Raw genomic sequence first — 12,168 nt, forward strand, 5'->3', positions numbered from 1 at the left:
GGTTCTCTTTTATAGTCTGCAGGCATTAAATGAAAGAAGTCAGTGTTCCAGCAGAAGGAGACAACGTTTCAGAAAAGGCATTGTAGCAAACCAAAAAAGAAATTTTAAGCGCAGCAGAGTAACCAGCGCACATACCTGTTAGCTCAGGTGAGTTTAAAAGGCTGCTGTTGATAACAAGGGCATTTGCTAAATAGATGGTGTGTGTGCAACAATATACTGAAAGGTCAATTATATTGTGCAGCTTATCTCACCACCTGTAGTTATTTAGGTGAAAGCTCCAAAATGCTTGCCTAATATGTCTGTTTATCCAAAAGGAAGTAAAAAGGGAGAGCTAGAAAGATAGCATTGCATCACATTACATGGCAATGCAATGCACAGTTGCTGAAGTTGAACCAAAATGAGCTTGTAATCTGGCTTCTGCAACTTTGAACATGAAAAATCCAATGAGGAGAAGAAAAGCAGAGCCAAAGAGTCCATCCCAAAATCCGACAAACAAGCAAAATGAACAAAAAACATTGAATTCAATTCTTTCTGATTTTAGAAACTGCATTAAAGAAGGGGTGCACCGGTCCTGGAGATACTGCAATACCAGGTCAATGCGTGGAGTGGACAGAGCAAGCTCTTTTTCCATCTCCCTGTTCTAAAAATCCATTTAATATATGGTCCCCAGATAGGGGACGTATCAGATATTAAACTGATAAGAACAGATACTACACTTGATCTTAGCCAAAAGGCCGAGAAGCGATAACCAGAATTGGTTTCAAACTACGGAGCCACCCAAGGATCCTAAAAAGTCCATTTGTGGAGATGAGCTCCTGGACTCCCGTTAAGAAGACATGTTGTCAACCTCTAGATCCCTTACATGCCTGCACTTTTCGGCTTGCTGCTGCTGCAATCCACGCGTTTTAGATCTGCATAACTCCACCTCTTTAAACACAGCACCTTCACCCCCTGCTGTTCCCACCCGCCTCAACACCGTTGGAAGGGAGGAGAACCAATTAAGGCGGGGGGTGGGGTGGAACGAGCAGCTGTCTACCCTTAGCAGGAGGGCTCCTGATTACATACCTCTCCTGCTGCTGCTGCTGCTGGCTGTCCAGCAGCAGACTGAAGGTGGCTGCTGCTGTGCACAGGTATATAAAGGCTCAGAGCCTATTATGACACGCGCAGCCAGCGTTCCATTGCCACATTCCATCTACTGCAGGCAGGATACCTGGCTGGCTGAATGTCGCTGAGAAGCTCACAGAGACCGCCATAAGCAACAGTTTAACAGAATGCCACAGACTAATCAACCAAACTTTTTGGGTTGGGTTCTCTTTTATAGTCTGCAGGCATTAAATGAAAGAAGTCAGTGTTCCAGCAGAAGGAGACAACGTTTCAGAAAAGGCATTGTAGCAAACCAAAAAAGAAATTTTAAGCGCAGCAGAGTAACCAGCGCACATACCTGTTAGCTCAGGTGAGTTTAAAAGGCTGCTGTTGATAACAAGGGCATTTGCTAAATAGATGGTGTGTGTGCAACAATATACTGAAAGGTCAATTATATTGTGCAGCTTATCTCACTACCTGTAGTTATTTAGGTGAAAGCTCCAAAATGCTTGCCTAATATGTCTGTTTATCCAAAAGGAAGTAAAAAGGGAGAGCTAGAAAGATAGCATTGCATCACATTACATGGCAATGCAATGCACAGTTGCTGAAGTTGAACCAAAATGAGCTTGTAATCTGGCTTCTGCAACTTTGAACATGAAAAATCCAATGAGGAGAAGAAAAGCAGAGCCAAAGAGTCCATCCCAAAATCCGACAAACAAGCAAAATGAACAAAAAACATTGAATTCAATTCTTTCTGATTTTAGAAACTGCATTAAAGAAGGGGTGCACCGGTCCTGGAGATACTGCAATACCAGGTCAATGCGTGGAGTGGACAGAGCAAGCTCTTTTTCCATCTCCCTGTTCTAAAAATCCATTTAATATATGGTCCCCAGATAGGGGACGTATCAGATATTAAACTGATAAGAACAGATTTTTTTTTTTTTTTTATCGAAAGCCCGAATTCGTGTACAATACCCGAGTGCGCTTAAAAAAGTGACAAGTGCCACAAAAAAAGTGCACTAGGATGCTGGTCTTCTTGAAACCCTCTCCAAAAGGAGAAGGGTCCCCCAAACCATTCCCCGTCCCTCCGAGCCAAAAGGCCACAGCGAGGAACAGGGACAAAAAGCCACCTCCAGCCGAAGCCAGAGGCGACCCAATCTTACCCCCAGCACCTGCCCGAGTTCTCACCCGAGCAAGGCACTGGGAGCCAAAGACTGTGCTCCCCTCCCGGAAGAGGGGAGCCAACAACGCTCTCCTCCCAAAAGAGGAGAGCCAGGGGGGTTCAGGGGGGAGCGGAACCTGATGGCCACACACTCCCCCCCTAGACCTGCCAAGAGAGGAACCCGTAAGGAAACCGCATCCCGACAAAATCCTAGTAGGACGTGACACACGTGAATAAGTGGACACACAGTGACAAAGAAATTAAATAAATAGTGAAGGTTTCACAGTATAATACTGCCCGGACCTTCGACCGGGAATTGAAAAATTCCCCATCCTAAGGCCAGAAGGCCCGGAATAAGGGTGTGTGCGAAGAAAGAAAATTTGAAGTGCTTGTGCAAATGTGCCATAAACTCAAGTGGGGTTCCCAATCCCCGTGAGTTAAGGCACCCCAGGGTCACCACTCCTGGGGCACTTCACACTTCGGGCTTTCGATCTTCCCCGGCCCAATGGCGTCGATCCTGGGGGGCCATGCTTTCCACCAGATGACTATATTAGCCACCTGGCGTACTAACAAGCGCCTAAACCCCAGTGTGCATAATGTATCAATCTACTAGGGCGGCCAACATCCAAAACCGCCTTTTCGAAAGATACTACACTTGATCTTAGCCAAAAGGCCGAGAAGCGATAACCAGAATTGGTTTCAAACTACGGAGCCACCCAAGGATCCTAAAAAGTCCATTTGTGGAGATGAGCTCCTGGACTCCCGTTAAGAAGACATGTTGTCAACCTCTAGATCCCTTACATGCCTGCACTTTTCGGCTTGCTGCTGCTGCAATCCACGCATTTTAGATCTGCATAACTCCACCTCTTTAAACACAGCACCTTCACCCCCTGCTGTTCCCACCCGCCTCAACACCGTTGGAAGGGAGGAGAACCAATTAAGGCGGGGGGTGGGGTGGAACGAGCAGCTGTCTACCCTTAGCAGGAGGGCTCCTGATTACATACCTCTCCTGCTGCTGCTGCTGCTGGCTGTCCAGCAGCAGACTGAAGGTGGCTGCTGCTGTGCACAGGTATATAAAGGCTCAGAGCCTATTATGACACGCGCAGCCAGCGTTCCATTGCCACATTCCATCTACTGCAGGCAGGATACCTGGCTGGCTGAATGTCGCTGAGAAGCTCACAGAGACCGCCATAAGCAACAGTTTAACAGAATGCCACAGACTAATCAACCAAACTTTTTGGGTTGGGTTCTCTTTTATAGTCTGCAGGCATTAAATGAAAGAAGTCAGTGTTCCAGCAGAAGGAGACAACGTTTCAGAAAAGGCATTGTAGCAAACCAAAAAAGAAATTTTAAGCGCAGCAGAGTAACCAGCGCACATACCTGTTAGCTCAGGTGAGTTTAAAAGGCTGCTGTTGATAACAAGGGCATTTGCTAAATAGATGGTGTGTGTGCAACAATATACTGAAAGGTCAATTATATTGTGCAGCTTATCTCACCACCTGTAGTTATTTAGGTGAAAGCTCCAAAATGCTTGCCTAATATGTCTGTTTATCCAAAAGGAAGTAAAAAGGGAGAGCTAGAAAGATAGCATTGCATCACATTACATGGCAATGCAATGCACAGTTGCTGAAGTTGAACCAAAATGAGCTTGTAATCTGGCTTCTGCAACTTTGAACATGAAAAATCCAATGAGGAGAAGAAAAGCAGAGCCAAAGAGTCCATCCCAAAATCCGACAAACAAGCAAAATGAACAAAAAACATTGAATTCAATTCTTTCTGATTTTAGAAACTGCATTAAAGAAGGGGTGCACTGGTCCTGGAGATACTGCAATACCAGGTCAATGCGTGGAGTGGACAGAGCAAGCTCTTTTTCCATCTCCCTGTTCTAAAAATCCATTTAATATATGGTCCCCAGATAGGGGACGTATCAGATATTAAACTGATAAGAACAGATACTACACTTGATCTTAGCCAAAAGGCCGATAAGCGATAACCAGAATTGGTTTCAAACTACGGAGCCACCCAAGGATCCTAAAAAGTCCATTTGTGGAGATGAGCTCCTGGACTCCCGTTAAGAAGACATGTTGTCAACCTCTAGATCCCTTACATGCCTGCACTTTTCGGCTTGCTGCTGCTGCAATCCACGCGTTTTAGATCTGCATAACTCCACCTCTTTAAACACAGCACCTTCACCCCCTGCTGTTCCCACCCGCCTCAACACCGTTGGAAGGGAGGAGAACCAATTAAGGCGGGGGGTGGGGTGGAACGAGCAGCTGTCTACCCTTAGCAGGAGGGCTCCTGATTACATACCTCTCCTGCTGCTGCTGCTGCTGGCTGTCCAGCAGCAGACTGAAGGTGGCTGCTGCTGTGCACAGGTATATAAAGGCTCAGAGCCTATTATGACACGCGCAGCCAGCGTTCCATTGCCACATTCCATCTACTGCAGGCAGGATACCTGGCTGGCTGAATGTCGCTGAGAAGCTCACAGAGACCGCCATAAGCAACAGTTTAACAGAATGCCACAGACTAATCAACCAAACTTTTTGGGTTGGGTTCTCTTTTATAGTCTGCAGGCATTAAATGAAAGAAGTCAGTGTTCCAGCAGAAGGAGACAACGTTTCAGAAAAGGCATTGTAGCAAACCAAAAAAGAAATTTTAAGCGCAGCAGAGTAACCAGCGCACATACCTGTTAGCTCAGGTGAGTTTAAAAGGCTGCTGTTGATAACAAGGGCATTTGCTAAATAGATGGTGTGTGTGCAACAATATACTGAAAGGTCAATTATATTGTGCAGCTTATCTCACCACCTGTAGTTATTTAGGTGAAAGCTCCAAAATGCTTGCCTAATATGTCTGTTTATCCAAAAGGAAGTAAAAAGGGAGAGCTAGAAAGATAGCATTGCATCACATTACATGGCAATGCAATGCACAGTTGCTGAAGTTGAACCAAAATGAGCTTGTAATCTGGCTTCTGCAACTTTGAACATGAAAAATCCAATGAGTAGAAGAAAAGCAGAGCCAAAGAGTCCATCCCAAAATCCGACAAACAAGCAAAATGAACAAAAAACATTGAATTCAATTCTTTCTGATTTTAGAAACTGCATTAAAGAAGGGGTGCACCGGTCCTGGAGATACTGCAATACCAGGTCAATGCGTGGAGTGGACAGAGCAAGCTCTTTTTCCATCTCCCTGTTCTAAAAATCCATTTAATATATGGTCCCCAGATAGGGGACGTATCAGATATTAAACTGATAAGAACAGATACTACACTTGATCTTAGCCAAAAGGCCGAGAAGCGATAACCAGAATTGGTTTCAAACTACGGAGCCACCCAAGGATCCTAAAAAGTCCATTTGTGGAGATGAGCTCCTGGACTCCCGTTAAGAAGACATGTTGTCAACCTCTAGATCCCTTACATGCCTGCACTTTTCGGCTTGCTGCTGCTGCAATCCACGCGTTTTAGATCTGCATAACTCCACCTCTTTAAACACAGCACCTTCACCCCCTGCTGTTCCCACCCGCCTCAACACCGTTGGAAGGGAGGAGAACCAATTAAGGCGGGGGGTGGGGTGGAACGAGCAGCTGTCTACCCTTAGCAGGAGGGCTCCTGATTACATACCTCTCCTGCTGCTGCTGCTGCTGGCTGTCCAGCAGCAGACTGAAGGTGGCTGCTGCTGTGCACAGGTATATAAAGGCTCAGAGCCTATTATGACACGCGCAGCCAGCGTTCCATTGCCACATTCCATCTACTGCAGGCAGGATACCTGGCTGGCTGAATGTCGCTGAGAAGCTCACAGAGACCGCCATAAGCAACAGTTTAACAGAATGCCACAGACTAATCAACCAAACTTTTTGGGTTGGGTTCTCTTTTATAGTCTGCAGGCATTAAATGAAAGAAGTCAGTGTTCCAGCAGAAGGAGACAACGTTTCAGAAAAGGCATTGTAGCAAACCAAAAAAGAAATTTTAAGCGCAGCAGAGTAACCAGCGCACATACCTGTTAGCTCAGGTGAGTTTAAAAGGCTGCTGTTGATAACAAGGGCATTTGCTAAATAGATGGTGTGTGTGCAACAATATACTGAAAGGTCAATTATATTGTGCAGCTTATCTCACCACCTGTAGTTATTTAGGTGAAAGCTCCAAAATGCTTGCCTAATATGTCTGTTTATCCAAAAGGAAGTAAAAAGGGAGAGCTAGAAAGATAGCATTGCATCACATTACATGGCAATGCAATGCACAGTTGCTGAAGTTGAACCAAAATGAGCTTGTAATCTGGCTTCTGCAACTTTGAACATGAAAAATCCAATGAGGAGAAGAAAAGCAGAGCCAAAGAGTCCATCCCAAAATCCGACAAACAAGCAAAATGAACAAAAAACATTGAATTCAATTCTTTCTGATTTTAGAAACTGCATTAAAGAAGGGGTGCACCGGTCCTGGAGATACTGCAATACCAGGTCAATGCGTGGAGTGGACAGAGCAAGCTCTTTTTCCATCTCCCTGTTCTAAAAATCCATTTAATATATGGTCCCCAGATAGGGGACGTATCAGATATTAAACTGATAAGAACAGATACTACACTTGATCTTAGCCAAAAGGCCGATAAGCGATAACCAGAATTGGTTTCAAACTACGGAGCCACCCAAGGATCCTAAAAAGTCCATTTGTGGAGATGAGCTCCTGGACTCCCGTTAAGAAGACATGTTGTCAACCTGTAGATCCCTTACATGCCTGCACTTTTCGGCTTGCTGCTGCTGCAATCCACGCGTTTTAGATCTGCATAACTCCACCTCTTTAAACACAGCACCTTCACCCCCTGCTGTTCCCACCCGCCTCAACACCGTTGGAAGGGAGGAGAACCAATTAAGGCGGGGGGTGGGGTGGAACGAGCAGCTGTCTACCCTTAGCAGGAGGGCTCCTGATTACATACCTCTCCTGCTGCTGCTGCTGCTGGCTGTCCAGCAGCAGACTGAAGGTGGCTGCTGCTGTGCACAGGTATATAAAGGCTCAGAGCCTATTATGACACGCGCAGCCAGCGTTCCATTGCCACATTCCATCTACTGCAGGCAGGATACCTGGCTGGCTGAATGTCGCTGAGAAGCTCACAGAGACCGCCATAAGCAACAGTTTAACAGAATGCCACAGACTAATCAACCAAACTTTTTGGGTTGGGTTCTCTTTTATAGTCTGCAGGCATTAAATGAAAGAAGTCAGTGTTCCAGCAGAAGGAGACAACGTTTCAGAAAAGGCATTGTAGCAAACCAAAAAAGAAATTTTAAGCGCAGCAGAGTAACCAGCGCACATACCTGTTAGCTCAGGTGAGTTTAAAAGGCTGCTGTTGATAACAAGGGCATTTGCTAAATAGATGGTGTGTGTGCAACAATATACTGAAAGGTCAATTATATTGTGCAGCTTATCTCACCACCTGTAGTTATTTAGGTGAAAGCTCCAAAATGCTTGCCTAATATGTCTGTTTATCCAAAAGGAAGTAAAAAGGGAGAGCTAGAAAGATAGCATTGCATCACATTACATGGCAATGCAATGCACAGTTGCTGAAGTTGAACCAAAATGAGCTTGTAATCTGGCTTCTGCAACTTTGAACATGAAAAATCCAATGAGTAGAAGAAAAGCAGAGCCAAAGAGTCCATCCCAAAATCCGACAAACAAGCAAAATGAACAAAAAACATTGAATTCAATTCTTTCTGATTTTAGAAACTGCATTAAAGAAGGGGTGCACCGGTCCTGGAGATACTGCAATACCAGGTCAATGCGTGGAGTGGACAGAGCAAGCTCTTTTTCCATCTCCCTGTTCTAAAAATCCATTTAATATATGGTCCCCAGATAGGGGACGTATCAGATATTAAACTGATAAGAACAGATACTACACTTGATCTTAGCCAAAAGGCCGAGAAGCGATAACCAGAATTGGTTTCAAACTACGGAGCCACCCAAGGATCCTAAAAAGTCCATTTGTGGAGATGAGCTCCTGGACTCCCGTTAAGAAGACATGTTGTCAACCTCTAGATCCCTTACATGCCTGCACTTTTCGGCTTGCTGCTGCTGCAATCCACGCGTTTTAGATCTGCATAACTCCACCTCTTTAAACACAGCACCTTCACCCCCTGCTGTTCCCACCCGCCTCAACACCGTTGGAAGGGAGGAGAACCAATTAAGGCGGGGGGTGGGGTGGAACGAGCAGCTGTCTACCCTTAGCAGGAGGGCTCCTGATTACATACCTCTCCTGCTGCTGCTGCTGCTGGCTGTCCAGCAGCAGACTGAAGGTGGCTGCTGCTGTGCACAGGTATATAAAGGCTCAGAGCCTATTATGACACGCGCAGCCAGCGTTCCATTGCCACATTCCATCTACTGCAGGCAGGATACCTGGCTGGCTGAATGTCGCTGAGAAGCTCACAGAGACCGCCATAAGCAACAGTTTAACAGAATGCCACAGACTAATCAACCAAACTTTTTGGGTTGGGTTCTCTTTTATAGTCTGCAGGCATTAAATGAAAGAAGTCAGTGTTCCAGCAGAAGGAGACAACGTTTCAGAAAAGGCATTGTAGCAAACCAAAAAAGAAATTTTAAGCGCAGCAGAGTAACCAGCGCACATACCTGTTAGCTCAGGTGAGTTTAAAAGGCTGCTGTTGATAACAAGGGCATTTGCTAAATAGATGGTGTGTGTGCAACAATATACTGAAAGGTCAATTATATTGTGCAGCTTATCTCACCACCTGTAGTTATTTAGGTGAAAGCTCCAAAATGCTTGCCTAATATGTCTGTTTATCCAAAAGGAAGTAAAAAGGGAGAGCTAGAAAGATAGCATTGCATCACATTACATGGCAATGCAATGCACAGTTGCTGAAGTTGAACCAAAATGAGCTTGTAATCTGGCTTCTGCAACTTTGAACATGAAAAATCCAATGAGGAGAAGAAAAGCAGAGCCAAAGAGTCCATCCCAAAATCCGACAAACAAGCAAAATGAACAAAAAACATTGAATTCAATTCTTTCTGATTTTAGAAACTGCATTAAAGAAGGGGTGCACCGGTCCTGGAGATACTGCAATACCAGGTCAATGCGTGGAGTGGACAGAGCAAGCTCTTTTTCCATCTCCCTGTTCTAAAAATCCATTTAATATATGGTCCCCAGATAGGGGACGTATCAGATATTAAACTGATAAGAACAGATACTACACTTGATCTTAGCCAAAAGGCCGAGAAGCGATAACCAGAATTGGTTTCAAACTACGGAGCCACCCAAGGATCCTAAAAAGTCCATTTGTGGAGATGAGCTCCTGGACTCCCGTTAAGAAGACATGTTGTCAACCTCTAGATCCCTTACATGCCTGCACTTTTCGGCTTGCTGCTGCTGCAATCCACGCGTTTTAGATCTGCATAACTCCACCTCTTTAAACACAGCACCTTCACCCCCTGCTGTTCCCACCCGCCTCAACACCGTTGGAAGGGAGGAGAACCAATTAAGGCGGGGGGTGGGGTGGAACGAGCAGCTGTCTACCCTTAGCAGGAGGGCTCCTGATTACATACCTCTCCTGCTGCTGCTGCTGCTGGCTGTCCAGCAGCAGACTGAAGGTGGCTGCTGCTGTGCACAGGTATATAAAGGCTCAGAGCCTATTATGACACGCGCAGCCAGCGTTCCATTGCCACATTCCATCTACTGCAGGCAGGATACCTGGCTGGCTGAATGTCGCTGAGAAGCTCACAGAGACCGCCATAAGCAACAGTTTAACAGAATGCCACAGACTAATCAACCAAACTTTTTGGGTTGGGTTCTCTTTTATAGTCTGCAGGCATTAAATGAAAGAAGTCAGTGTTCCAGCAGAAGGAGACAACGTTTCAGAAAAGGCATTGTAGCAAACCAAAAAAGAAATTTTAAGCGCAGCAGAGTAACCAGCGCACATACCTGTTAGCTCAGGTGAGTTTAAAAGGCTGCTGTTGATAACAAGGGCATTTGCTAAATAGATGGTGTGTGTGCAACAATATACTGAAAGGTCAATTATATTGTGCAGCTTATCTCACCACCTGTAGTTATTTAGGTGAAAGCTCCAAAATGCTTGCCTAATATGTCTGTTTATCCAAAAGGAAGTAAAAAGGGAGAGCTAGAAAGATAGCATTGCATCACATTACATGGCAATGCAATGCACAGTTGCTGAAGTTGAACCAAAATGAGCTTGTAATCTGGCTTCTGCAACTTTGAACATGAAAAATCCAATGAGGAGAAGAAAAGCAGAGCCAAAGAGTCCATCCCAAAATCCGACAAACAAGCAAAATGAACAAAAAACATTGAATTCAATTCTTTCTGATTTTAGAAACTGCATTAAAGAAGGGGTGCACCGGTCCTGGAGATACTGCAATACCAGGTCAATGCGTGGAGTGGACAGAGCAAGCTCTTTTTCCATCTCCCTGTTCTAAAAATCCATTTAATATATGGTCCCCAGATAGGGGACGTATCAGATATTAAACTGATAAGAACAGATACTACACTTGATCTTAGCCAAAAGGCCGAGAAGCGATAACCAGAATTGGTTTCAAACTACGGAGCCACCCAAGGATCCTAAAAAGTCCATTTGTGGAGATGAGCTCCTGGACTCCCGTTAAGAAGACATGTTGTCAACCTCTAGATCCCTTACATGCCTGCACTTTTCGGCTTGCTGCTGCTGCAATCCACGCGTTTTAGATCTGCATAACTCCACCTCTTTAAACACAGCACCTTCACCCCCTGCTGTTCCCACCCGCCTCAACACCGTTGGAAGGGAGGAGAACCAATTAAGGCGGGGGGTGGGGTGGAACGAGCAGCTGTCTACCCTTAGCAGGAGGGCTCCTGATTACATACCTCTCCTGCTGCTGCTGCTGCTGGCTGTCCAGCAGCAGACTGAAGGTGGCTGCTGCTGTGCACAGGTATATAAAGGCTCAGAGCCTATTATGACACGCGCAGCCAGCGTTCCATTGCCACATTCCATCTACTGCAGGCAGGATACCTGGCTGGCTGAATGTCGCTGAGAAGCTCACAGAGACCGCCATAAGCAACAGTTTAACAGAATGCCACAGACTAATCAACCAAACTTTTTGGGTTGGGTTCTCTTTTATAGTCTGCAGGCATTAAATGAAAGAAGTCAGTGTTCCAGCAGAAGGAGACAACGTTTCAGAAAAGGCATTGTAGCAAACCAAAAAAGAAATTTTAAGCGCAGCAGAGTAACCAGCGCACATACCTGTTAGCTCAGGTGAGTTTAAAAGGCTGCTGTTGATAACAAGGGCATTTGCTAAATAGATGGTGTGTGTGCAACAATATACTGAAAGGTCAATTATATTGTGCAGCTTATCTCACCACCTGTAGTTATTTAGGTGAAAGCTCCAAAATGCTTGCCTAATATGTCTGTTTATCCAAAAGGAAGTAAAAAGGGAGAGCTAGAAAGATAGCATTGCATCACATTACATGGCAATGCAATGCACAGTTGCTGAAGTTGAACCAAAATGAGCTTGTAATCTGGCTTCTGCAACTTTGAACATGAAAAATCCAATGAGGAGAAGAAAAGCAGAGCCAAAGAGTCCATCCCAAAATCCGACAAACAAGCAAAATGAACAAAAAACATTGAATTCAATTCTTTCTGATTTTAGAAACTGCATTAAAGAAGGGGTGCACCGGTCCTGGAGATACTGCAATACCAGGTCAATGCGTGGAGTGGACAGAGCAAGCTCTTTTTCCATCTCCCTGTTCTAAAAATCCATTTAATATATGGTCCCCAGATAGGGGACGTATCAGATATTAAACTGATAAGAACAGATACTACACTTGATCTTAGCCAAAAGGCCGAGAAGCGATAACCAGAATTGGTTTCAAACTACGGAGCCACCCAAGGATCCTAAAAAGTCCATTTGTGGAGATGAGCTCCTGGACTCCCGTTAAGAAGACATGTTG

General features: G+C 45.1%; 9 non-coding genes and 1 pseudogene across 9 annotated transcripts; all 10 read right to left on the bottom strand.

Annotated features, from left to right (window-relative positions):
- Positions 1 to 555: 555 nt before the first annotated feature.
- Positions 556 to 746, bottom strand: LOC141220020 (U2 spliceosomal RNA). The gene has a single exon (XR_012288393.1). It is a non-coding gene; the product is annotated as a U2 spliceosomal RNA (small nuclear RNA).
- Positions 747 to 1,861: 1,115 nt separating this feature from the next.
- LOC141219675 (U2 spliceosomal RNA) lies at positions 1,862 to 2,044 on the bottom strand. Its single transcript, XR_012288117.1, has one exon. It is a non-coding gene; the product is annotated as a U2 spliceosomal RNA (small nuclear RNA).
- Positions 2,045 to 2,838: 794 nt separating this feature from the next.
- LOC141219757 (U2 spliceosomal RNA) lies at positions 2,839 to 2,930 on the bottom strand (annotated as a pseudogene).
- Positions 2,931 to 4,045: 1,115 nt separating this feature from the next.
- LOC141219579 (U2 spliceosomal RNA) lies at positions 4,046 to 4,236 on the bottom strand. The gene has a single exon (XR_012288038.1). It is a non-coding gene; the product is annotated as a U2 spliceosomal RNA (small nuclear RNA).
- A 1,115-nt stretch (positions 4,237 to 5,351) lies between these two features.
- On the bottom strand, positions 5,352 to 5,542 carry LOC141220021 (U2 spliceosomal RNA). Its single transcript, XR_012288394.1, has one exon. It is a non-coding gene; the product is annotated as a U2 spliceosomal RNA (small nuclear RNA).
- Positions 5,543 to 6,657: 1,115 nt separating this feature from the next.
- On the bottom strand, positions 6,658 to 6,848 carry LOC141219587 (U2 spliceosomal RNA). Its single transcript, XR_012288045.1, has one exon. It is a non-coding gene; the product is annotated as a U2 spliceosomal RNA (small nuclear RNA).
- Positions 6,849 to 7,963: 1,115 nt separating this feature from the next.
- LOC141220022 (U2 spliceosomal RNA) lies at positions 7,964 to 8,154 on the bottom strand. Its single transcript, XR_012288395.1, has one exon. It is a non-coding gene; the product is annotated as a U2 spliceosomal RNA (small nuclear RNA).
- A 1,115-nt stretch (positions 8,155 to 9,269) lies between these two features.
- On the bottom strand, positions 9,270 to 9,460 carry LOC141220023 (U2 spliceosomal RNA). Its single transcript, XR_012288396.1, has one exon. It is a non-coding gene; the product is annotated as a U2 spliceosomal RNA (small nuclear RNA).
- Positions 9,461 to 10,575: 1,115 nt separating this feature from the next.
- On the bottom strand, positions 10,576 to 10,766 carry LOC141220024 (U2 spliceosomal RNA). The gene has a single exon (XR_012288397.1). It is a non-coding gene; the product is annotated as a U2 spliceosomal RNA (small nuclear RNA).
- Positions 10,767 to 11,881: 1,115 nt separating this feature from the next.
- Positions 11,882 to 12,072, bottom strand: LOC141220025 (U2 spliceosomal RNA). The gene has a single exon (XR_012288398.1). It is a non-coding gene; the product is annotated as a U2 spliceosomal RNA (small nuclear RNA).
- Positions 12,073 to 12,168: the final 96 nt, after the last annotated feature.

Source organism: Phyllobates terribilis, unplaced genomic scaffold (assembly GCF_046119375.1).
Source record: "Phyllobates terribilis strain yellow unplaced genomic scaffold, ASM4611937v1 Scaffold_277__1_contigs__length_2500907, whole genome shotgun sequence".
In the NCBI taxonomy this organism is placed as follows: domain Eukaryota; kingdom Metazoa; phylum Chordata; class Amphibia; order Anura; family Dendrobatidae; genus Phyllobates; species Phyllobates terribilis.